The 27238-nt window shown below is 47.2% G+C and overlaps 1 protein-coding gene across 1 annotated transcript in view; it reads right to left on the bottom strand.

Moving 5' to 3' along the window:
* The window catches only part of LOC119394516 (cuticlin-1), a 179815-nt gene that overhangs the window by 97350 nt on the left and 55227 nt on the right, over positions 1-27238 (bottom strand). The gene's annotated exons all lie outside the window — the stretch shown is intronic.

The raw sequence follows: 27238 nt of genomic DNA, 5'->3' as shown, positions 1-27238 counted from the left end.
TAAAATAAAGACATGGTTGTTCCCTCCGTCATAGGAATCGGTATAACACGAATGGAAACCGTGTCTTTACAGAAGTAGTTTAGTGTTTACTATACGTTGATGCAAGAAAGCTTGCACAATGTACATTGGTGTCTGGCAGCTATAGCAGCGTTTAGCGTGGATGCACCCACGTTGACGCTTGGTGGCACATGTCCATCCCGACGACTAACATCCGTGATCAATGATTAAATAAACCTTTGTTGTAGCTGCAGTAGTTAATGCTGAGAGCGTAATCCGAGAAAACGGTGTTACAGCCGCTAATAGGACGTCGCTAATGGGACGCAGAACGTGGGCTAAGGTCGCCATCCCGCCGCATGTTAAAGAGTTTAACACCACGGCGAGACTAGAGGGAAACGCAACACGCGTCGTGTCTATCCTCTAGACCGGCGCGACATTTCTCGGGGTGAGCGTAACCGGAGAACGCCGCGTTACAACCAGGCGAGGCAGGCGCGCGCCATACAGTTATTTTTAATATGGATGGATGATATGAGTGAGGCCGAGAGTAAGGTCGCCACCTCGCGGTGTGTTAAGGCGTTCACAAAATTGCACTTTTCATTATGGAAACGCGCCGAATGGGACGGACGCGAAGCAAGGACGCGTTGCTGGAGAGGCCACAGTCATGATGCATTGCTTCACTTTACCGCTCCCAGACGCCGAGACCACCCCGCCGACCAAGAGCACTACGAGAAGAAAGTGTGAGGTATATAAAAGGCGCGTTTGTAAAGTCTCGAGAGTGTGTGACCGTGGCGCTCAATAAAGAAAAAAAAATAGTGCGACCGTGGCGCAGTGGATATCGTGCCCGGCATCTGTTGTCGCGGACCGAGAGGTCGTGGTTTCGACTCACGGTGACAGGGCTTTGTCTTTCTTTGCCATCTAATCGTGTCCATTTTTTCACATCATTTCCGTGACGGAAATACGGCACTGACATCTTGGTAGACCGCGGCATAAAACACTTTCGTGTTAAAACTTGAACGTAGAAACAGGGGTGTAGGCAGAAATTTTTTCCAGGGGGGGGGGGGGCACCTCCTTGATTTGTGGGAACCTTATGGGGAACTTCTGTGTTCGAACTCAACAGAAGGGCTCCTGCATAACAGTCGATAGGAATTCACACTACAAAAAGAGGCACACACCGATGTTGCCTTACCGTACGTGCCTCTTTTAGCGCTAATTACTTTCGATCGTTGGATCATGCGATGAAAAGATATTGCGGGCAGTTTGCACCAAGTCGCGCAAAGCTTGGCACAGCGAAGCGCGGGCCCGTCGTCGCTCGCACTCCCCGTCGACCGAGACGTCTAGCGTCGAGATGCGCGCCTTCCTCCTCAGGAGTTCGCAGCCAGGCTATGCACTATAGAGCGGAGGCTGCGCGCGATGTTTCCGTCGGTGGGCGTGGCTTAGCTGTATGCACGGCTTGACCAGGTGGTGCGGCATCTAGTCGCCAGACAACGCGATGCTTGCTTCCTCTTTCTTTCTATCTTTTAAACGCGAATGCATTTCTTAGTCGGGCTATGTCAGGCGTCTGTCGGTGTCCGCGCGCCGGCAGATGTTATCTCTCCGCTCTCACTCCCCCTCCCATAGCAACAGCTGCGGGCGCGCGCGCTTATCCTCGCCCCTAGCAACCGGAGCAGGTGGTGCAGGCGGAGTAGCGGAGAGTGAGTGGAGAGGAGGAGCGCGCTCTGGCGTGTGAGGGCGCTCGCATCACGGGAGCTCGGCGGAACTCCCGCGCGTGTGGAGAGAGTGTAGGAGAGGGTAGGTGCAGTGCTTCGCCGCTCCTTCTCTCGCCGTTCGCTCTATCTCCTCCCTGCGCCACCGCCTCAATGCAGTGCGTTTGAAACGCGTTTGTAGCGTTTGTACTGCCTTGGCACAACCTGAAAACAGCGCGTTCTAAACGCGTTTGTGCTGCATTGAAGGCGGTGGCAACATCCCTGAGATGATTACGAACGTACGTAGGAAGCGTTCGTTGAAAGGGGCGCCCAAAAGGGAGACACTTGAGCGCGTCGATGTGTCCAGCTTTACGCCATTTAAATTACTACGCCGTGTACTCTCGGCGCAAGAAATGCATTCGCATTTCCTCACGATTCCCTTCGGGGAGGTGGCAGCATCTTTTTTCTCTCTCTCCACTTATTTCTCTCTTTTCGTTGACGTTCTCTCTGTCTCTCTTTCTTTTTCTTTCTGCATTTCTTTCTGTCTCTTTCTCATTCTGTCTCTTTCTGTGCTACGCTTTACTCTCTTCCCTCCACCATTTGCTCCTCCTCACCATCACATCTCTCCTCCTCTCGCTCACTTCAATTTCCCTCCCCCTTGCTACACTATACTATACAAGGCTATGCTATGCTCTGCTAGCGCGCCTGGGTAGCGGAGTGGTTAAGACGCTCGCCTTCGTATCGCGGGTTCGAATCCCGCCTCGTGAACAATTTCTTCTTCGGCAAGAATTTATCTTTCTTTCTTTCTCTCCCTCTCTCTGTACTCGTTCTCAGGGTTATTACAGGCCACGCCGTAGCGGCGAGCAGTGGGATCTGCCCAAATTCTGTGGCACATACCCGTTCATGATGATGATTGTTTTTTGGGCATGGCCACACACACTACGCCGAGCTAGAACAGCGTCGCTGTTAAAAAAAAAAAACTGATTTTTATAGAGCGCCGATTCTTGCATTGAACCTTATATATTCGCCATGCTAACATCTTCGAAGCACAGCGATAGACACACAAGGAGCACTGCACGTCCTGATTCAACAAGGTATCCAAGGTAGGTGAAAGGGTTCACACAAAAAGGGACCGCGTGTGGGATGATTTTTAAAGACCTCACTGTTTGGGCGTTGGCTGAAGCAGCCGTCCTTGACCGCGTCGAGTCAACCGAACGCCGCTGATGTGCGGATATGAGCGTCGAAATTAAAGGGAAATCGACAAGGCCAAAATCGACTCGACAGCAGGAGGGAAAAAAGATGTGTCTGCTTTCATCGCACGCTTCTCGCGACGGCTGCATTGCGCGCATCCGACATTTGCAGCCAAACCCGTCTGGCTGCTTCACTGGCGCCCATCTTGCGAGTTCAGCGTACGAAATACGGAACGTGTGACGAAGCACTCGGCCGCTTGTGGCGAAAACGGGGGAAGGTTGCGTCCTTCGGCGATATGGGAACTAACGGAAAGGCAGCGACGGCCAACCTGTTAGGGCCATAAAGAAGGACGGCTTTTGGCGCGCATGTGCTGCTGCTACAAAACTTGCCAAGTGCGCAGGAGTGGCTCAAGTCTATTTCGCTTCACTTTTGTGTCTGTCCTTAGGCCTCACGCATACTAGCACAGTATTTAATGCAACTTGAAAGAACGTGAGCTTGGGCATGTTATGGCGCACCGAAGGGACAGGAAGACGTCCACGTTGTTTCTTTGTGTTCCTGTCCCTTCGGTGCGCTATAGGTGTTAAGATTTAATGCCAGTAAATGTGAATTTTTGAATGTTTGCATTACAAGCTAATGCGTGCAGCCGTGATGGCTTGCTTGTACACTTGCTTGTACAAACTTCAATGGCTTGATGTAATGCCATGTATTGTTCAACGCGAGCCAGCAATTGATCATTTGTCTCCAGGTGTGCCTAATAATGTCATTTTACTTTATGTTTACGATAAGCTGCTGCAACTTCTTTTCGTGGATGTGCTGTTAGGCTTTGTAACTACTTCTGAGCTCTACCTATGCAGGAAAAAGTGAAGGCATTCCTTTAGCTCTAACTGAAAGCGCACACGAGATGCCTGGCCTTTTGCAAAATGAAATGAAGGCGACAATACTGTCCTTGTTAATTTGTGCGGCTGGGTAGTTGGCTCTTTAAATTTGTGATTAAGAAGCAAGAGCCTGTTCAATTGATACTTCGATCTGAACCACTTGGATTTCACATAACAGATGTCTTCTCCTTGAACGAAAGACGAATTAATGAAGCCAGCTTTATGAATTCATATATTGCCTAAGTGATGAGTCCGTACGTCTATTTAAGAACTTCAAGAAGATGGTTAGCTAGGCTTTTTGGTACGAAGACACCATCTCGACACAGGCAATCCACGTCATAGCACCTGTGAGCTGCACGTGTTCCCTTAATCCGTGCCACGTTTTCGCATTGTTTACAGCGGTATAGCTTTTTATATTGCATTATTTTCTTCAGTATTCATTTACATTATTTTTCTTTATTGCTCAAAGGTAACAAAATATTCCTCTATCTATACACTCTTAGTTTCAAAAGCCTCGCTGTGGCACCACTAGCGGTGGGCAGTGGTGCCATTGTAAGCTGGCCAACACTGTACTCAGTTTGTCTCGGGCACATATATCGCACTTTGAGACAAAAATATTGCGAACAGTGACCTAATGGACCACAATGAAGCTTTTCCGTCTATCCATCCAATAGCATGAAACACTGATCTCCACTAGGAGGAGCTGGATGGCGCATCGAGCACGCGGGCGTGAAGCCACCGGAAGCCGCCGTTTTTTCACGTAGAAAACAGCGCTACGAGACGGGACAAAGAAAGGGCACAAACACGGCGCTGACTATCAACCAAATGTGCTTTTATTCCACCAGTCCGCATATTTATACATGCGGACTGGTGGAATAAAAGCACATTTGGTTGATAGTCAGCGCCGTGTTTGTGCCCTTTCTTTGTCCCGTCTCGTAGCGCTGTTTTCTACGTGAAGTCATGCACCAACCAGCCCAAATCCGTACCCTACCGCCGTTTTTGTCCCGGAAAAGAGCTTTTCTCTTCTTTTTTTAAAGAAATACCTGCTTGTAGCGCAGTAAACTGTACGAATCGACCGGAAAAGTCGTCAGGGAAGACATTTCACGCGTAAGTACCTCAAAGTTGCATTACTTTTTACGCATTTTGTACGTTGCAGCACTCCGCCGTATTCGGACGGTGTCAGCACGGCGTCTGTCATCTTTCGTGTAGCGTTCGTCGGCGTCTAAAGTAAGGCGTAATCGCAGAGTTTGAAAAAATAAACAATAAAAACGATCATAACAACAGCTGCCACCCGAGGATATTTGAATTGCGCGACTGAGACGCACAGAAGACGCCGGCTTCCGGAACAAACAGGGCACCTTCCGGTGGCTTCACAAGCGCCCGCCTTGCAGAGCGGGGATGCGCCGTCCAGACTTTTTAATGGAGGTCAGTGGCATGAAACGCACCCTATAAAATCGAACACAACGGCACAAACACTCGGAGCCGGTCACTTGAAAGCTATACGACAATGTTCAATTGGGACGTGCCAGCTCATCAGAGTCTTCCTCCCCACGTCGAGGCGTGCAAGTGTAGCGTCGCCTTCTGAGTTCGTGCTTCTGGAAAGCAGTGATCGCAGTCCGAAAAAGCACGCTGAAACGTCGGCGAGTGTGTTCGTGTAGGTCATGTCCAGAAGTAAAAATAGTGAACCTGATAGGAAAAGCACAGCTACCAGACTGGCACGCTTTTCACAAAGACGAGAATGTTGTTGATGCCACGATAGAACACATCGAAATGTGGATCAGGGGAGTCGTGCAAAGAACGGAGAAGTGCACCAAGACAATCCAGCTGCCGCAAGATATCCCCGTGGTAGGCCTCCACTCACTGCACCTGCAGGAGCTGCAGAAGGGACTCGCAAAACACTGGCAACGCGACAAGGGCAACCGTAAGCACAAAATTCGAATTTCCAAGCTGGTCAAAGAGACGCAAGAGTATTCTGCAACTCGAGAGAAAAAACTTGCACGACACACGTAACAAGCTTCACGGAAGTACCAAGCGCAGCTGGATGGTGCTCAAGATTCTTCTTGCCAAGGAGGAGACAGAGTGCCGCAAAACAAAAAGTTCAGAAGCTCACACACAACCATCCGTGGAGAGAGGACATCATTATCAGAGAGGTAAAGGATAAGTTCCTCGGTACGGACGAAAACGCAACTGTGCATTCCAAGTTTGATGAGTATCGCCATAACCAAAACACGGACCATGATCGACCCTTCTCTGAACAAAGATCGACACTGTCATGAGCAAACTCACCCACAACACAGCGCCGGGCTACGACAGAATAAGCAACAAACCACTTCGGCACCTAGATGGACCCTCTACAAATGCACACTTCAAATACATGAACGAAGTACAGGAATGGAAACATGCCGATCATGATTCCAAAACCTAACAAGCCCATCAGCATGTAAAACTTACGACCAATACCCTCGCCTCGTGTTCTGGAAAACTTTATGAGCACATGATTCACAAACGTATGATCTATTACCTCGAATACAACGGACACGTCCCAAATACTATGTTCGGATTTAGAGTTTATCTATTCACACAAGTCGTTGCTTCTGATCAAGGAGGAAGTGATGGCCGACTGGGCAAGCACAGAAAGAGAGCTATCCTCGCATTAGAGGTGAAAGGAGCTTTCGAGAACGTGTCACATGAAGCTGTTCTGAAAGAGCTTAACATTCACGTAATGGAGGGTCAAGGGGGCAGCGCTAGGACGAATACAAAGGACGAGATGAAGACAGGACATGCGCTGTACTCACAACTGAAGTTTTTTATTGAGAACGTTCCTTATATGTAACCGACATTGTCAATAAAAAACTTCAGTTGTGAGTACAGCGCATGCCCTGTCTTCAACTCGTCCTTTGTATTCGTCCTAGCGCTGTCCCTTTGACCCCTCATTATGAACCGAAACCAACTCGCCCACCTATCTGTGTTTAACCTCTACAACTGCGGAGAAAAGATGTACAAATACGTTAGGGTCGTTCCGGAAAAACGGGACACCCACAGTGGCAACAGGCAACTTACGCTCCCATAAATTCAAAATGCTGCCGAAGGGAACATGACCATGCTCCGTCACTTCGCCGATGCTATTTAATTTGGCGATAAGCTCGCTACCCAAAGAACTAGAACAAGTAGACGGTCACGCAATATATGCTGACGACCTCACAATCTGGGCTACGGGTGGGTCGACCGGGAAACAGCAAGACGATCTACAGGAAGCGGTTGACACAACGGTCGAGCACGATGTGGACAAAAGTGCGCAACAGAAAAGTCAGAGCTTTTGGTATTACTAAAGCGCACTAGAGGCTGACGACCACTGCAGATTCTAGATCCGGAAGTCAAGGCGGGCGGCATCGTGATTCGACATGCTGCCGCGCTTCGCGTCCTCCGACTCCTCATTCAATAGGACGGGGCCGGGGGTTTAGAGTTATAAAACATTAAAAAAGAAACAGTGCAACACCTCATCAAAATGGTGACGACCAAAAGGCAGGGCTGGGCAAAGATACTTTGAAATTGTATCGCGATACGATACAAGATACTCAAGCAAGAAGTATTTGAGATACAGATACAAGATCCTGCCGCAATAATTGTATCCGATACGATACTTGGCAATTGTATCTTAAGATACTTCGATACATTCGCAAATTTGTTTTATAAATCTATATAATGTAGCAGCAAACGCCTATGTACGAAAATGTCTGCTTGGAAATTTCTTAACTGTGGACAATTTCTTTTTCATTTATTTATTTACATCATACTGTGGGCCAAATGGCCAAAGCAGGAAGGGCAAGGTATAACATAAGAAATATACGTGCAAGGCACAATTGAAAATCTGAAACGAAGGAAGGCAAACAAACAAACAGCTCTAAAATGAAAATGTTCTTTAGGAAATAATGAGAATATAATTATGAATTTATTCAGGTGAGACCAGATGACAAAAATGTATCAGGTTCCATTCCTCAATATTTAGGGGGAAAATAAAATAAAGATAAAAAGAAAGAGAATTAAATGTTTGTTATTATTTCAAAATGTGGCCATTCTTGCTCAAAGTAAATTAGTTTCTTTCCGAAACAACTTTTTGGGGTTTGTTTTAGCTTCTTAAAAGGACAGCTCTTTGTACACTTCGCGACAGCGTCTCTTGCTTGTAATTTTTGCAATTTTTGGGAGTCGTTGCTCAGCTTGCCGACCAGCTAACGGGTTGCCGTCTAATCCCGAGAACTTCAATAAGAAGCCTTCGCACGACAGCGCAAAAACCGGTGTGGACTTTTGCCTTGTCCGTAAAAGACCGTTTGCGCAATACCGGATCACCGGACAGGTGTACAGCAGCAAGAACGCTGGTAGAGAATTTTTTTTGACGCATCGTGCAGTGGCGTAGCCAGGGGTGGCACGCCGGGCCTGTGCCCCCTCCCCCCTGAATTTTTTTTTCACATGGTATACAGAGCACAAAATGACACTCGACCACACTTATCTTCCCAGACTCCATGCCGGATCAAGGAGGTGCACCGCCCGAAAAAAAATTTCTGCCTACGCCACTGGCATCGTGTATACCAGGGGTCTCAAGCACGCGGCCCAGCCCGCACATATGCTGTCTTCGTCCCATTAGTTTTTTTTCCTTAATAAGTATGTGCATGAGCTAAATTGACATGACTGGTCTCAAGCATTCTTTTCGTGAGGACATGTGGTCACCATGTGTTGAAACTAGGGGTGTGCGAATATTCGAAAGTTTCGAATATTCGTCGAATATTACATTCGAAATATTCGTATTCGATTCGAAAATCGTGTATTCGAAAAGTTTCGAATATTCGTTCACTTCGATTATTCGAAAAATTCGAATATGCGATTCGATTATCATGCATAAAATAACTCGTCTTCCACATTCCTGCTGCGTTCGTATAGCTAAAAACGTTGCCGAGAGGAGCGATAAACATCGTAAGTACACGGAGGCACGATATCTGCCTCCGACGAGCGCCCCAATACGTATGAGTTATTGCTGGTGCATCTCCGACGTGCAGCGCTGTTGGCGATCATGTAACCGTACATTTTCAATATTATGCGGCCGTAACGTGCCGCACTACCACTCGTTCACTATGCGGGACCACTTCTGAAGAAAGACAGTGACCCATGTGACTGGTGGCGGACTGTAGGCACCTTCAGATACCCCAGTCTGGCAAAGCTTTGCCCCATGTAACTCCCTATACCAGCCACTTCTGTTCCAAGCGAACGTGCCTTTTCAGTGGCAGGGGAGGGGGGTTGTCTCTGTTAGAAGGGAGCGCCTGCTGCCTGATCATGTGGAGCAACTCATATTTCTTCATGATAACATCTAGTCATTATTTTCATTGTGCCGTGACATTTGCTTGTGTTGTGATGTGCATTGTGCTAGCCTGGACATTGTGTTCTGGAGATAGCAGTGTATGTTATGCTGCCAGTCAGGCTGTTAATGTTTTTTTTTTCAAATAGCTACATGTTAAATAAAATATTGTTACTGTGGAGGCATTTTTCCTTTGATATTCGATATTCGATTCGATATTCGAAGGTGGATATTCGTATTCGATTCGTATTCGAAAAATTTGATATTCGCACACCCCTAGTTGAAACATAACCATGGAACAAAAACTCGGTTCGATCCCAGCCGCGGCAGTCGCATTTCGATGGAAGCGAAATGCTAGAGGCTCGTGTACTGCGCGATGTAGGTGCACGTTAAAGAACACCAGATAGTGAAACTTTCCGGAGCACTCCGCTACAGCGTCCCTCGTAATCGCAACGTGGTTTTGGGACGTTCAACCTAAGAAATTATTATTATTAACAAAAGCTCGATATTTGAGACGGTATGTTTCTCGAATCCTGACTCCAAATTACTTTCAGAAATGACCTATATATGAGATATGAGAAAGGCTTCCCTTTAATTGGCAGCGTTAGCTGCCATCTTGTTCAAGCCGCTTCTCTCCCCCCCCCCCCCCCACCCCTTCAGCCCTCTTTACATTACTGTGCTGGCTGTTGCGGGACTGCATTTAGTGACTGCGGCCCGCTTGCTACAAGGTGAGTTTGAGACCCCTGGTGTATACGTAGAGACGTAAAACTGCAATGCATTGTCATATTCTACTTATCTGCTGACGTAAAGGATTCTTTGTTGATATATACAAACTGAAGTGCGATCGTTTAACAATTTTTCTTCAACGAGAGAACGTGTGCAACCCAGAAATGCCTCATACGAATTGTATAGTTGCACAAAGGGTCGCGGGATACCGCCGCTATTCTCGCTTGGCGATTAGTAATAGTAAAAAAAAAAAAATTAGGAATGCCTCAAACAGGAAAACAAATACAAGTAAAATAGAGAGGCGGTTCCGTATCAAACGTTCGCACTGAATGAGTACAGAAACACGGTACAGACGGTGCTCTTAATAGCTGTGACAATAAAGCATGAAGTATCGTTAACTCACCTGTTAAGGTGAGGTAATAGAAAATTCAGTGCCTATGGAAAATTGCCTGAAACGGCTCGTTAGGACGCTAATCAGAAAAACAGAGCATTCGGTATAACAATGTTTCTCGAACCCCCTTCCTAACATCTTTAAGGTGGTTCCTAATAATTTCCATTGTTACAACGCAAACTCAATTTCGCAATTTCACTAAGCGGTAAGCAGGATGTTTTGTACTCTACACTCAAGGCGCGCCCACATAATTATATATCTCTTTTCAAAATCGCCTTGGCAACGTGTAAATATGTAAACACTATTAGACAGTCAAAAGAATAAAGCAGACATCGTATTTAGGTAGCCCGTTACAAAAGACATACTGCAGTGATCAGACCGTAAAAAAATAGTACAGAGACCTTGTGGTAGCATTCAAAATATGTTTTCATAAATTGTTTTAATATAATAGCAGGAAGAAAAGATACAGTAGGCCAAGATATCTTCTGTTAGGTAAACGCTTCCTCTATTATATCTAGCATCAGTACCAGTGGTGCTAAAGTTGTTAGAATCTGATTTGCATATAAGTTAATTCACTGCAATGCAAGTCAAAACTTACATCCACGAGATCCTTCAAATCGCTTATATGTAAAAGCCACGATACGCCAAGCAACACCATCCTTGCACGCATCAGATTTCCGTTACGAAGCAAGACGCAAGATAATCTTCAATAACAACACTATGGCAACATCAGAATTTGCGCAATAGACGCCGCACGCATTGGAGTATGCGGCGCGCGGACAGTGGTTAAGAGCAAGTGTCGTCGCATTGGCGCTACTAAAAAGAAAAGAAATCGAGAAAACAAAAGGTACGTGGGCTGGGTATAGACGTCCCCACGCTTGTTTCTGTCGGGACTGCGGGAGCGCTGTCACGTGACTCTGCTCCACCAATAGGGACGCGCAGACCTCACCTTCTGCCTTCACTGGAGGGCACTGGCGGAAAGATAAAATTTTATCACTGCCTTTAGTTTTATTCAGATAGCTTAGTGGCGCCAGTACCAGATTGAGGAGCGGAGTTTGGCCAGCGATTATTGTTCCACACGGTTGTGTCGCGATAGCAGTATCTTGTATCTTAAGATACACGATACATTATCGAATGTATCGGAAATACAGATAAAGATACTTGTTTTGCGAGACGTATCGCGATACAGATACAAGATACCGAAAGAGTATCTAAGATAGTATCTAAGATACATGTATCTTCGATACTGCCCAGCACTGCCAAAAGGCAGGCACTTAAGGAAGAACTGTGCATGAAAATAATACAAGCGTTGATCACGAGTATGATCACATACGTACACATGAAAAACACTAAACGGGATAAAATTTATACCCTAAGGAGAAAAGCCAACAAAGTAGTCATTGGCCTGTCACCTTCCACGTCCACAGTAAAACTACTTAAAATCGGAGTGCATAACAAATGAGAAGAACTTCTAAAGACGCACAAGGTCAACCAACTGGAGATACTGACGCAAAAAAATGCGGGAGGGGCTCTGCTCCAAGATCTGGCCAGCCAAATCGAGGATGACGGGCATACATCAACGTATCCCAACCGAAATTAGAGACAAAAGGCGCATAGATAAAATACCCCGAAGCATGAACCTGGAGTGCAACAGAAGAAGATAAGCGAGAACACGAGCGCTCAAGCAAATAGCCGCACGCATCAATACCAAAGAAAAAAGCGTACGGTACACGGATGCAGCGGCGTACCGAACAAATGACCGATTTGTTATCAGCGTGTTTTAAGAGATCAATGCAGAACTGAACGCCATGTCCATACGTGCGAAAGATGCGAGCACAGCGGAAGAGCTGGGCATAGCCCTGACCATTGTAACACGCAAGAACACCTTGGTTTACGTGGTCACAGACTTGCAGAATGTATCTAGACGGGCAGATCGGAAAGGAAGCCATTGAAACCTTGAGAAGGGCAAAGATAGAATCAGCAACCATTATCTGGACGCCGGGACCCGAGTCTCTCGCAGAGAACCATGCGGCACACGCCGCAGCTCGAGATCGTGCAAGCCAAGCCGTCTCCTACGCGCAGGAAGCACGGACCATAGGCTCTCACGAAGAATATGAGCGCATACCGAGGATGTACTCCGATACCCCGGCGCACTACAGGAACCAGAGAACACGCTACCCACCGGTACGAAAGAGGCTCGACAGGGAACAAGCGGTGACATGGAGAAGACTGCAGGCTAGAACCTACCTGCATGGAACGCTGCTGCACGCCATGCATCCGGGGACCTACGGGCGGGACTGCAACTTCTGCCCACCGCACACGCCAAACACCCTGCACCATATGGTGCTGTGGTGCAAGAATAACCTTCACGTACCACCGGCATCACCTCCCTCAGGCGCTAACGGGCCGAACGAAATAGACCAGGGAAAATGAGAAGACTTGTGAAAGGCTCTGCTGCTGACGCAAGGCTATAGTTAGTGGACAGGGCTCGGGCGGCAGCAGCAAGCCATGGCTACCTGCAGTGAGGAGGTGACCCATGTTTGGGTTCAAACTTGGTCGCACAATAATGTTTATTTCTCTCTAAAATCAGCGCCGTCCAGACTTCTCTGTTCGCACCATGCATCGACAAGTGCATCGCCAAGAGGAAGGGTACCCGGGGGCCCGAAGCGAGAGCGGCCGCGCTACGTCGCGCAGTATCGCTCTCCGAACGAACGTCGGCCTCCTCGCCGCCGGTGCCCTTCGTAACTTGTCCGCATGCCAGCAAGCTGCGGAAGAGTGCCGCCAGTTCGTTGACCGACGGCCCGAGCGGGCGCCATTGGCGGCAGCCAGAGGAGCAGGTCCTAATTTCGGTCGCCTCTCAATACCGGGCAAGGTCGGCCGCCCTTGCTTTCGCCCCTTGCGGGATTTGTTTTGCTCCTTCGCCACCGACCGTTGCATTCACATCTGCCTTCGAAGAACACACCGCCTTGAAAGAAAAAAAAAAGACATTCATCTCGCTAATTTAGTGCGTCACTCGTTACTGACCATGCTCAAGAAAGGCTCTCCTAACTTGCTGCAGTCACAGCACAGCTAAGCAGGTAGAATTATCGATGGGCTTTTGGAGCTCAACTGAAATTTATTTTGTAAAGCACAACGTAAGCTTCCGCCTTCGTGCTGCTCCAAGTCAAGAGACTTCGAGGCGGCTGCTGGGCCATTCGTACCTGCGGCTGATGAACACTGGATGGCTCCTCAACCGTTTCGACCGTCTCAGAAATTACTGGAGCACGCATTGAGTCTACAATAAAGCATGCGAGATGCACACTTATTCACAAGGCAACTGCCGATACTCGTATAAAGACGTCTTTTTTCTTTCGGGTACTTACGCGAAATTCTCGTTTATTTCATTTTCTGAATCCAAAATTCTAGCAATGACCGTTTGAATTTCTGACCATGCATTCTTGTGTACTAAATTAGTACGGGGTATCGAAAGCGTGTTGCGAAAGGTCTCCTTAAGGGAAGTTGCGCAAAAGCGGGGCATCGAGAGGCTGATGATGACGCGTTTACTTTAGCCCAATAGAAATACCCCCATAAATTCTTTCTTACTCGAGGTAAACAACAACAACAGCTGTAACAATAATAGTATAGCAGCGATATTAATTATAATAACGCCAGCCTGTCTCCCCTGGAGGTTGCCTGCCTTTCTCATTATAAAGCAAAAGCTGATATGAAGGCGCTGAAGGATGAAGCAACGTACAACGACCGCTCACGATAGCATATTCACGCAGTCATGCCTGATGTTCATGCACTTATCGTGTTCGAAGTAGAATGGCATAGAACTTTTAAAAGCGATGCTGTTGCAGCTCACCGTAGCTTGCGCGCTGTCGCTAGAATAACATCCTCATTGTTTGTTTGTTGGTCGCCTAAAGAAGGCCGCTCTCTTCGTCCTCCTCTTCTTCATCTTCAGCTTCGCTCCCAAAGCACAGGCGCCGATTTCTTCGGCGTGGGATGCAATAAGCGAGAGTAAAGCGAGGGGGAGAGAAATTCTCGGGGAAGAAATTTCTTCGCGAAGCGCGATTCGAACCCGCGTACACACCATCCGAAGGCGAGCGGCTAGCAGAGCGCATCATAGCCTTGCACAGTACAGTATAGCAAGAGGGTGGGAAAGGGAGATGAGAGAGAGGAGGAGGGAGTGAAACATGCCACGGAAAGAAAGAGAAACAGAGAAAACGAAAGACATAAAGAAAAAGATGGAGGGGGAATCAAAGAGAGACAGAGGAAGCGAGAAATAGAGAGAGAAATTGAAGCCAGGAAAATAACGATAGAAGTAGAGGGTGAGAAAGTGAGGCGAGGAGGAGGGGAACGCCGCCAGCTCCGCTGCTATCTCAGTCTTCGCGCCACTAATGAGGAGCTGCCCTACTCTTTCTTTTTTTCTTTTTTTTTGACGCTGCGTATCATTACACTAGCATCAACACACAAGAGTCGTACATAGAATAAACCATACTGTCACATATGCGTGAGCAGAAACATATGCAGACTTACACAGAAGGCTCAAGTAGTACAAGTGTACAAAAGACAACTAGCATTTAATACTTGATCAAGAATAAAGCGATCAAGTGAAAAATATTTTGTGTAAAACTACGCCAAACACGATATTATAATAACCAATGAAAACGACCAAGAAGTTCACATAGTGGACTTGTAAGTTAGGCCACACGATCTTTTTGCACACAATTTATTAGGTTCTTAACTCGATGTAAAATTAGCTGCGCACGCCTGTGTCGGTTCTGCGTATGGACACGCTACGAGGGAGCTTGCCAGTTATTATAAATGCTTAACATTATAAGTTAAAGTGGCTTAATGCCTTGTGTTGAACGTATAAGAGTTTGTTCGTTGCGTTTTTGCTGTGTAACGTATCCTTAAATTGTGCACTGCGAATATTTTATCCGCGTTCGTTCCGTGCGCGAAACGTCTGTGGGGCTTTGTTTCCTTTGGAGCTGAAGCGCAGATCTTGTAGCTGTTATTTATTTACTTGTTTAGAGAGAGATTTTGAAGTTTACCGCAAGGAAATGGCGCAGGACAACAGAAGACAGGAGAACCCGAAATACCACTCGAACATCTGCGCACATGTCGTCCACTCTCCATTCTGTGAGAAACACGGTGTTTATGCGACTTTGTCGCGCTGTTGTGCCTTCTTTCGAATGCCGTTGCTAGCTGCGTCTTGCATGACTTTCATTTCTCTGCGAATTTCCTCTGCGACAGAGACTATTAACACCACTGTTACTTCCGGTTAAATTGTTTCACACCCTGTGTTTTGGTGAAAACCTTGTTTACATTCGTGTTGGTTGTCTATTGTGACACTGATTTGAAGTATAGCGCATATGCGCATCACCGTTTATGTCGCAATTAAGTTCACACTTGGGAGTAAGCGTTCGGCCCTGTTCCTTGTGGTCCTGCCTTCTTTGACGCTTTCACTCTTATTAGACTACGGAGTAGCAACTAGCTGGAACTTGCACTTCTCTACGCTTTTGCAGATGTTACTGCAGTTTTAGTAGAAAGAAAAACCACTGTTCACGCGCACGAAAAAAGAAAAGCATTTATGCTATTATAACTTCATTTCTCAAGAGCAACAAGCAGCGGCAGGATATGGCGTAGAGAGGTTGCGATAACGTCGACAGGTCATGCGCGGCTCACAATAACTGGTCTGTTTGCACCGGAATCTTCACACCGACATCGCGAGATGCATACAGGGAACACGCCACGCTACTCGCTGAACCGCGAGTACGTTATACGTAGTGACGGTGCCCACAGACAAAAGAGTAGCGCGCAGTCGGTTCAGCGAAGCCGGAGCGATTCTTTCCGTGGCAGGAGGAAGTATTGTCCCGTGTCGACCCTTTGGTGCGGTTACGACGAGGCTCAATCGTGGGAATGACGTCTCAAGGGCAAGGTTGCACACTCGCCCTCGCGTGACTTGGCCAGTGCAAGCGCCGGTCGCTTCCTCGTCAAGAGCACAGGGACAGGCGGCGTAACGATCCCCCGCGATGATGATGCTGCCTGGACGGGAGCGAAATCTTTGTTTGCATGCTTCCGCTTCTCTCCACACGAGAGATGCACGGATGACGTGAGCGGTTCTTTCTTTCACCGTGGTTCCGTGCGAGCCTCTGTTTGCAAGTGGCACTGTTTCACGACGACGCTTTTGTAGAAAGTGCGCGAGATGCTCGGCATCGCCATGGACGGACCTTGAACTTTGCCGTAGCTTTCTGCGAGGCAATGGCGTGGACTTGCGCGAACCGGACGCTTATACGGAAGAACGCTCGTTCGTAACGACTAACTTCTAATTACTTCGTACACGCGAAGAAAAAAAAGAAAACGAGTACGTGTTGCTCTTTTCGGTGAGTACTGACGGCCCTTTAAAAAGACACGTAAACTCCCTGTTGGTCTCTCCGACGAGAGCATATAACGATCTCCAAAGGGAGTTCGCATATCTCTTTAAAGCGAGCCATATACGTGGCAGGTCAGGACTCACAAGAGAGAGTCAAAGGACTCTTTTTTTTAGCTCTAGCTGACAAATCCTTGAAGTGGCACTCTAACGAATAAACCACGCATAATATTTTCTAGTAGGAAAGTGGCCTTGCTATGATGTTAAGACTCGGCCACAAAACATAACTAGTAAATTGTTGAGCTCGATTGTTTGCGATTTATTCATCAAACCTTTTCTATCAGTGACATGGGGTAAGCGTAGGCTGCTTTCAGCATCGTCCCTGCGCATTGGTATAAAGCTGCTCACTAGTACTTTTATGATAGCAGAAAAGGAAGCACGAAATGTAAGGTCGAAAGCTCCTGAGCGATCTGATGGAGGAGTCTTGCTTTCAATCCTCGACCGGAGTATGCGATTCCTGTCTAGTCCTGGGAATTCCATTGTACATGTGATGAAGGCCTTTGGACGAAAGGTCGTGCCAGTGCCGAACATATAACGCAGCTGCGGAGAGAGTGTGGTTGTGACCTCGCTAGCCTCATATCGGGCAACGTTGAGCGATCGCAGTCCTGGGTGGGCCCATTATGCGACCAGTAAAGCCGTAACGACAACTCGACTGATCTGCGCAACGAGAAGGGGTCATCCTCCCACAGCGAGTCGAGAGACGCGTGTTCGGAAAGAATAACGGGCCACGACTGCTGCATCCTAAGTGGTCATCCTTTTTAGCGAGCCGAAGCTGAGCGTGAGCGCGCGTAAGAGATCGTCCATCCTCGTCTCCGTTATCCCGTACGGACCCGCACGTAAGCAGCGGTAACGAAGAGGGATGCGTGCTCTGGAACAGTCGTGCAGCGACGATCGATCGCACTTCGCGAGCCGCTTTTCGCGTAATGAGGGAACAAACCTTCCGCGAGCTGTGCGTGACCAATTTGCGTGACTTGATGCGCTTGTAACGTGATCAAGCCTCGAGTGGTTCCGTGATGGCAGTGTTGACCTCTCGTCCCTTCTTCAAAAGCATCCCTCTTCTCCTCCGTCGGAGAAAGAAAGCGATAAATAAAAGCAAGTTCCTGGTGCACGCTTATGAAATGGCGAAATAGGTTCAGCGAAACGGCCTCTCTGGCTGCCAACCCAGCCATGCTGAACGATAGCTGCCACGATGCCGTTTTTCAGGAGATCCAGTGCGCAACAGCCACGTCGATGCCAAATCTGCCCGATCGAGACGTTCTCTGCTTGCGGGCAGCCATTACAATGGCGCCCCTTCCCCACCGTGAAGCGGAGACGCCAGTAAATGTCAACGCCCTCTCGCGGACGCCGTGGCACGCAACGAAAGAAGCGCATGGAAGCTCACTGGCGCGGAACGCAGTTTTCGCGGAGATCACTCACATTCGGCGTTTAGCGCTCAAAACGCGTTTCCCTTCCGCTTTTTCTCTTTCTAGGTGCACTCCGGTATGTCGGCACTGCAGGCTCCGCAAAGAGGCTGCTGCGTCTACGCAAGTGTTCTCATCCGCCCTTCAACACGGCACCTTTATTTTGCCCTGAAGCCACGCGGGCTATGTGGTGCAGCTCGTTCGGTACCTCGATGTTGTATTCGGGGTTTAAGGCAATCAGCAGAAGAAAAAAAAAACGAAAAAAAAAAAACAAGTGCTGATAACGCAATTTTTAAGCGAAGCTTTTGTAACCCACACATTTCAGTGGCGGCGTCGTACGCGAAAAACCTGGCGCCGGCGAGGGTGGAGAACTGCGGCCGTCGAAGGTGCGTCGGTCACGTGCGTATATGTACGCGTCATTTTCTGATAATTGATAGTCTCCTCTCGATGGCGAGCTTATCGGCGATCAGCCGCAGTTTCTGATATGTCAATGTGATCTTTTATCAAGGTCACTTGTCGTTCCACGTTGCCACATGTCATTGTTGCCTGGATATGAATGCACGGCCATCGTTGTTGCCCGTAGTCTTGTACTGCTAAGCATGCGGATGAAGGTGCAATTTCCGGCATGGAGGATGGAAACATTTAAGAGGGAGCATTGCGCTATGCGATAGAAATAAATAGATAAAAAAGAGACATTGAAACTCTTGGGCGATCATTTGTTATAGGCAGAGAGTAAAGGTTACCGAAAGTCGGAAAACGAATGATTTCGCTTGAATAAGGAAAAGATTTCAGCAGTCGCAAGGAATGTCCACATAAGCTCGGTCTCGTTTTCACTCGTATTTGTAACATGCATCATGCTGCGTCGCAAGAAGGCGCCAGTCGTGACTGCGCTGCTTGTGGCCTTCGCCTTAGGGCGGCAGTATATATGGGGCCGTTTCTGCCCGCAGCCTCAGACGAGATTAACTGCCGGTCGTCGAAATGACGCCTGCGGCGGCAGTCGCCCTTTAAGGCACGCCGCGCGGAAGCTGCGAGGATCATCCTTGCGCTTCCTGTCACGCAATGCGTAACAGGTTCGCCGGCCTCGTTTTTCTTCTTTAAGAACGGCCGCCGCCACGAACGCTTTCACTCGTCTTCGTCGATACAGCGAAGTGGGCTTGCATGCTTCGCACGCTAACGGAAATCGTGTGAGCGGGCTCGTCACGTCATTGCTGAATCTGTCTTGTAAGCCCCCTGAGTCGATCATCACAACCCTCTCAACAACGTGCTTTTTTGATGGAGTTGCCCTTGGCGAACGGGTATCTAGATACATCAATGAAGACGTCTTTGGGTGCTCCTCCAATGCCTGCAACGCAATGGGCGCTCATCCAATGTTAAGGCCACAGCATGAAAACTCGCACGTGGGCCGGACGCAATTTTTCGCAGAATGCAATCGACCTGCTGGCTTCATCAATTCACAGTGTAAGTGAGAGACGCAAAAATTTGGAGCCCAAATACTCGAGAGCTCAAGGAGCGGTTTCATTCACGCAAACGTATGTAGAGCAGACACGTGACTGGGCAAGTCTTCCCGCATTTGTTGGCCGAGCCCCACTGCTACTCCGTCGATTCTTCTATCATGCATCGTTAAGTTGGCAAAATAGGCGCGCTTAACACTACCAAACATAAAACAGACGTTCTAGGACTGGCTGCTCAGAATTTCCGATCCGGAAACTATAGATGGCTTGCACTAACGTCACTGAAACAGCCACGTTGGAGCACCAACATGGCGAACTTTGTGATGTCACGTTAGTGTTATCGGCACACCTCATGCTGGTTCCTTCGTTATCCACGCTCAGAGGCCCAACAATGTTCCAGCGACGTCGTTATCACACTGAACCCGGTTAATCGCCGCGTGATTGTACTGCCTTGACGTCATCTAAGCCGCCATGTTGGAGCCATGTTGTGCGCCCATGACGTCACGTGCAAGCTATCAATCGGGCGCACAATATAAGAGTAAAAGATAAGACTAATGGCACTTACGCAAAACAAGAGCACGCACTGTGCCGCGACACATTCCAATGCTAGCACGACTCGCGTGACACTTTCGCCAAACTGAAACGTTAAGTGGGTGGGCTGAATGCCACGTCATCGTAACTGCACAGACGACCACGGCTTTATGCTGCTTGTTTTACGAACACGACTTTATGCGCGGCAGCAGCCATTCACGTGTCATTCATCGTTCAAACAGGCCATATACAGTTGTAGCCAAACTGACGTGTGTGCGTGAAAACTAAATTAGTGGGATGGCGCCGATTTACCCTCAGCCGCGAAGATGACTCGGCACAAGGCGTCTCCTGCCCAGGAGCGGATGTGACGTCACACGATCGGGCGGGTCCCGTTTAGAACCCCCGGACGCCATGACGAGGGGTGCATTTGTGAGTGCCTGGCTTTTGACGCAGCCCTCGGTTGAATGATCGGAAGATGGTGATGGAGTGCTCTTGTGGCGCGGGTGGCGGCGCTTGCAACGGCGCGGCGCCTCGTCGAGAGCTTCCGTCGCGAGTGACAACCACCCCTCCGGCACCGATGCCACTCCTACTGTCGTTCGCTACTGCCGTGTCATTCACCGCGTAAAGCTCCTTTGGCACGCGCGCATCGTGACGGCATATTCCCGGCATGCTTGAATACTATCTTCGTAAGTCTCCAGCTTCCTTTGACGTGAGCGAAACGGTATTTCGTACCTGAATGGATTTAGTTTACCATTCAATTATTCAATTTTTCCTTCAGGTTCCACGACACTATACAGGTACCACACACACAAAAAGTTTTGTGCTTTGCCCACTGCTTTACGACGACAAATGTCATGAGAGTAGCAGCTGGTATAGCCACCAACACAGGCAGCGGCGGTTCCAGAGGTGCGTGTACTACTTCAATTTAGGCGCATGGTGATCGAAATTGCCGGAGCCCGGCACCACGGTGTCTCTCATAACCATATGGTAGATTTGGGACGTAACAGCCCAGAAATTATTATAAATACATTTACCGAAAAATACAAACTACAAAGCTACAAATTTAAAATGAGCGATTTTCATTCCGGAAGTATTCTTTGGATAGTTTTCATTAATCAGCTAAAGAACGAATTTGACTTACTGGCTGAAAGGTACATGCAATGTATTATTCTTTCATTTTGTTTCTTTTAGAAAGTCATTTAAACCATTAAGCGATAATAAAGAAGTGCATGTACGATAGAGCAAAGCCGTTTTCTGAAGGGGCCGCAAGCGTCCTTCCAAGAAATATATACATCACCAGACCTACCAGCAAATAATATCTGTTAGTAAGATGCCAATGAGATGCTGCTCCCAGACCAGGAGTGCTCATGCGCTTTTGACAAGGGAAGATCATTGAAATGCTTGTGACGAACGTGATTTTCTTTGCAGGCAACAAGTGGTTATTACAACATGAAGTATTGCACACTAGTGACCATCCACAAGCGCTGAGAAAGTAAATTATAAAATATTGAAATATATCAAAACACGTATCTTTCACATCGAGCCAGATATTCGTATCTTCCGGCAGTCTTTACCCCACAGGCAACTGACTGACTGTCAAGCTCTAATGCTTACATCTTAATAGCGGAAAGAAAAAATTGCTGGAAAGCTGTCGTTTAGTTTCTATGCGGAGCACCAATTGTAAACCCTCACAACCTCACATCTACAGCCGCCTCGAAACAAATAAGTTGTCATTTGCTAATCAGCATGTCATTTTTTTTTAAATAAAGGGTGATTAAGGAACAACCACGGCTCTAACAATTCACAACAGCCTTACACTTTAAGAGGGCAAGAAACCAACAAACTGATTGGAGATTTTTTTCTTTTCAAATGTCCTTTGCTTCGTGGCTCACGGCCGTCTCACCGCATATCAATCATCTTATGAATGAAACGGTCTAACATACAACTGCTCTCGAAATTTCCTTCTTTAGGTCAACAATTCACAATCGCAAACATTTTCTTCTCTAAAGAAGACGCGACAAGCGCTGACTCGCGTGTTCTTCTGTTACTGTCCCTTGAAGTCCGGGTTGTTGACGTTTTGCAGAGCTGTACCAACTTGCCCTAATAGCTACATCACTTCTCATAACGTTACCACTAGTGCCACAACATTAAAAGCGCTGGAATATCAGCGCTGAAATATGCGAAACACAACATTGATTATAAAAAATGTCCTACCAAACATATGTCAACCCCTATTTTGAAATTGTGTCACCGTCTTGTTTAGCGTATCGATAGTTTTTAAAGCACATCGCTTAACTTATTACAAAGTATTCGACAGTATGATCAAAACTTAAAGGGACACTAAAGAGCAAAACGATTTTTCTCATATTAGTGAAGTACTCTTTCACGATGCCAAAAAACACCACGCTTGCTGCGAGAAAACGCGCAAAAACAAAATGTGGGTGGCGACGTCACCTAGAAGTTTCTGCACCATTCGCCGTGACGTCACATGTTTTGGCGGCGCCTACTAGGGACTACGTAGTTCTTAATCGGTAAAAATGAAGTACATTGTCCTCTGAGGGGGCAATAAACTTAACATACCAAGTTTGGGGTAATTTTGTTGAGCCAATGGCGCCAAAATACAATAAATACACTTTGAAATCAGTGACGTCATGCGGGGAGATTTCGGCACGAAATTTAAAAATGAAATCATTCTAAAAAGAAAGGGTGTGCAAGCACGGACACAAGAAAGAAGTCAGGACACCACAAACGCCGGCTAACAACTGAACAGACGCACAACGTGTGTCCGTGTTTGCACGCCCTGTCTTTTTAGAATGAATATTTACCAACTAGCTCAGCTCTCCGTTATTAAAAATGAAACTTTGAACTTGATTTTCTCCTATATTAATAAACCTATGATGGCGAAATTAACGACATTAGAGTTCTCAGAGCACAATTTATCGATCTAAACCAATTCATTGTTTCTCTTTAGTGTCCCTTTTGAACGCGATATTGGGCTGCAGTTAGAAAACCACTGCGATGTAGCCTTCCTATGTTAGTTGCCAAGTATGTAAATTCTAGCAGATCATCTCCTTTGCCTCTGCATCAACCGCCACTCCTGCTAACAGAAGTACACAATGATTTCCAATTGAAATTCATTTAGAAAAAACACACGACTTTAACTCCTCCGTGCTGTCATGTAAGAAGGTTGAAATGACCTTTCAAGTGACATCGCTTGCATGTAATACGTATTACTCCTTTAGAAGACAAATACTACATATACACACAGCAAGTAAGGGGAGATTTTGTTGTCTCATATAAGCATAGTTACGTACGCTTTGTTTTGGTAACAAATCTATTCGCCGTCTCTTCCATGTTTACGAAATTAAATGACTCTTTCATATCTTGCCAGTTTGTTGCGGGATCCGCTCACTTTTTCCTATAAAATACATAGTCATACCGAGTCCCATATCTTTTTGCCATATTTCTAGTAGTTAAGAATTTCTCGCCGTAGATTTATATTCCTTTGATGCATGTAAACTTCAAGGAAGCGTCACTTCTCTCAAGTTTCGGCTGAACGCTGCTTTCACCCGCCACTACGCTTACGTCATCAACCATTCGAATAGCCCTTTTTAACGAAAGCTGTCCCATACTGAAATGCCGAAACACATTATGTGATTGCTCGGCAATCAAGAGACGGTTGGTGGACAGTTTCTGAGTGTCGGCAGGCTTCCGAAGGGCACAATTCTCGGTCCATGGCCTGGTACTACATGACTGAAAGGCAGACAACGAAAACGCTGTTTCTGCGTGACGTGGGGCCGCTATGTAGTGTACATCAGCATCAATGTGTCACCTCATCAACACCCAAACCGATATTCTCGCTCCACTTCTAGAGCGCTTAGCTGCATATGTACCTCCTCCCTCGAGGAGAGAATGACGGTGATCAGTGTGTGCACGGATAAGTATCACATTTAGCTACAATCAGTAAGGGAATAAACTTTATTTCGTAGAACAAGCTGTTTATGCCCAGATGTGGGCGGCCAGCTAGCCGTGTGTATCTGCTGTCTATCACTTTTCACCAGTTCGTCAGTACATGGACCTGTCAGCAAGGCCTCGCTGTGGTCTTCTGTTTGCGCTTGGATCGGCGTTGTCTGTGGATTCTTGTTGCACTATCAGGCTACATAGCAGATGGTCATTGGCAAATGCCAGAATTTGTAGTTTCTTGTGTACAGCGCTGGCTTTGTGTGGGCATTGTTACTTCTACCCGTTTTTGCGCTGTTTCCCCCTCAGTACCTTGTGTATGTTCCGCGTTACAGTGCTTGTGGCAGAGTGCCGTGGAGGTATCTGCCCTACTTGGAGACGAGCGCAGTTCTACTATTTCTTCATTTTGACAGGATATGGCGCGCACACAAACACGGACACTAGAACAAGTACTAGTACTTGGACACTAGTACTTGTTCAAAATGAACAAGTACCAACTAGCCCAATTAGCCGTGCTCCTATTTCTTCCCTAATAAGATTGCAGTGTGACGCTGGTGATTCCCCCTGTTCTTGTTATAATGTTCCAGGAGGTCACGGCAGTTCTTTAGTTCCTTTTTGTCTGGATCTTACGAGAGGCAATACCTTGGTGAGGTTGCCCGGTCCACAAGTTGTCGGGCAGCAGTGTGGGACGCTTGGTTTCCCACCAAGAATTCGAGAATCGGGCTGTAGACAATGTATGTTTCAAGGATATCTTGCTTCATGCGGCTGTGATTCCTGCCCGCAAATGCCCTGCTCAGCCATGATTCCTGCCCACCATCTCTCCCGTTATGTTGCCAGTGCTAACTTCTTTAAATTCGAGGAATCGGAATGTTTTCATCATCTGAACTCACCTGAGTCAATTCAGAATTATGCTCTCCTTGTTTCCTAGATAACATTTTTATTTTTCTGCTATTTGTGTGTTTACCTTCTTTCGTTCTATATGTTTCAATTGTGCCTTGTACCTGTATTCATTACGTTGTACCTTGCCCCTCCTGCTTGGGCCGCGTGTCCTGCAGTGTGACGTAAACAAATAGAGACAGGCTCCTCGTGAGTATGTGAGAACGATTAGTGGCACATCCTAGATAAGACGACCTCTTCGCGTATTTCAACGTCCCTGGAAACTGCGGATGCAGCTGTTATCCCTTCGTCACTTGGCTATACTGGTAACTCATCCCTGTGTAATATTCCTTTGTGGGGTCTTTAAGGAAATGAAGTGATGTGTGAGGTCATGCACTGTTTCTTAGCGACGCAAGCAACATATCTCCCAGCCTTGCATTCTGTGGCGTCCTTCTTCCTTGTTCCCTCATAATAGGTCTTGTTCAGCATAGTTTTGGTAGTGAGGTCGCTCCGGCTGGTGTTTATTGCTCTTTGTTACATTCTGGGCGCATATGCATTTACGATCCTGTACGATCTATTCGTTTTTTTCTTTTCATCCGTTAATTCCTTCTCCAGTGTAGTCTGAACGCGCGTTTGGTGGACCTTCCTTTTCTGCTCCTCCTACTTCTGTAGCATACTTGCGTCATAGTGGACCATGTCCATGCTGGAGAATTGGTTAAAACTGAGAACATGCCAAGTGCCACAAACCGAATGACTAAATTTGAGAAAAACCAAAAGAATGAGGATACCGAATGCAAGTAAACGGAAAGAATCCATGGAATACATCGAGCACCTCCATCAAAACACAGGCGTGATTGAGGTTCTACTTAGCAGTGTATTCTTAATAGGCACACCAAAGGTGACCATAAAAAAAACATTGATTTTCAGCAATGTGTTTTCGAGCTTCTGGAGAGGAAAAAAAAGAAAAACGCTTTTGGTCATCATTCCTGCGGGTTTCTATCGCTGCTGCAGGAATTCAATCGGGCCATTTACATGGATTGTTCTAGGACAAATCACAGCGGTCTGGATTGATAGTGAACATCAACATGTGAGGTCTCAAAAACACCTCCACAAACTTCACCTCATGGAATGGTCTCGCCTAATCCTCATATTCGCTTGTGCTCTTAAATTCATCCATAAATAACAGTGTCCGAGTGGCCGAGCAGCACAAGAAGCAACCCGAAACGACGTAAGCTCAGTGAGTGCGTTCTCTCCACTGAGAACTGACTATCGCACTCCTGTCAGGAGAGCAGCCATCTTCGAGGAAGTCACGTTTTGCACAGCTCGCCGGTCGCGCCACCGCCTATACATTTCGTGGAAGAGGCGCGACTTTTTTTTTTTTTATCCAGGTGGGCGGCTTCTACGTATTCCTCAGGTCGAGGCGTGAATTCAGACGGCGAAGGACTCGAATGGAAGGAAGTGCAGCCTGATGTCGATGTTGAGCGAAGCCTGGCATTCAAAGAGAGAAGTCAGCCGATGCGGGTGCGACACTGTAATAATGGCGGGCGTTGCGCTCTTGTGCGCCTGCTTCACTCTTCGTCATGCCAAGGACATCTTGGATGGGCAGCTCGAGAATCTGCTGAAGGCAAGACTCGCATAAAGGGCATAGGCTGAGTTTACGCGTAATGGCGTCATCGGCTGTGCGATGGCCATCCACTCGGGTCGTGCCACGTCAACACTGGCGGGCCGGGGTCGAGAAAGTGCGTGGGAACTTTTGTCTCAGTCTCGCTTCGGCCTCAAGTCACATAAATCGGGGCATCGACATTATATCAACAATGATATAACGCAGTAAGACCTGCTCTAAGGGACGACAATGGAGGGAGGCGAGTTCATCTTTTGTCTGTGTTCGACCAACGAAGAGAGTTCTATTTATTTCAGCCAAGCAGTCACAGCGTGTTTATAGTATGAGATGAATACAACTTTGTTACAGCATATTTTGCAGTACTTCCCTAACCGTGAACGGCAGCTGTCTGAGAAGAAAAGTATATGGTCTCCGCTTTTTCGCCAGCGATATGCTATGCACGAAAATGCGGAGGATGAAAAAATAGAAAGCCACCCGAAGAAATGAGATAAAGCCAGTGCCTATTGAAATGCCAAATGAGATATCTAATGCATCAGCTGTTGTGAAAATCAATTTCCGCTGGACAGGTCTCAATGAGCGTAGAACAAAGGCCAATGAGCTTAAAGAATATGCACGTATACGCTATGCTTTGCTGACAAGGGAATGAGTGATCTTTGGAAGGAGCCGCTGTCCCGCAGTAAAAGTCACGGCAAGGACCATTTTGCGTACCCGCAAGAATACTCGCTGTCAGAGACCGAAACAAGTCGTTTCAACAACGGCTGATGACTTTGTTGTGGAA

This window comes from Rhipicephalus sanguineus, chromosome 5 (assembly GCF_013339695.2).
Source record: "Rhipicephalus sanguineus isolate Rsan-2018 chromosome 5, BIME_Rsan_1.4, whole genome shotgun sequence".
NCBI lineage: Eukaryota > Metazoa > Arthropoda > Arachnida > Ixodida > Ixodidae > Rhipicephalus > Rhipicephalus sanguineus.
This window is presented reverse-complemented; position numbering and strand designations above follow the sequence as displayed.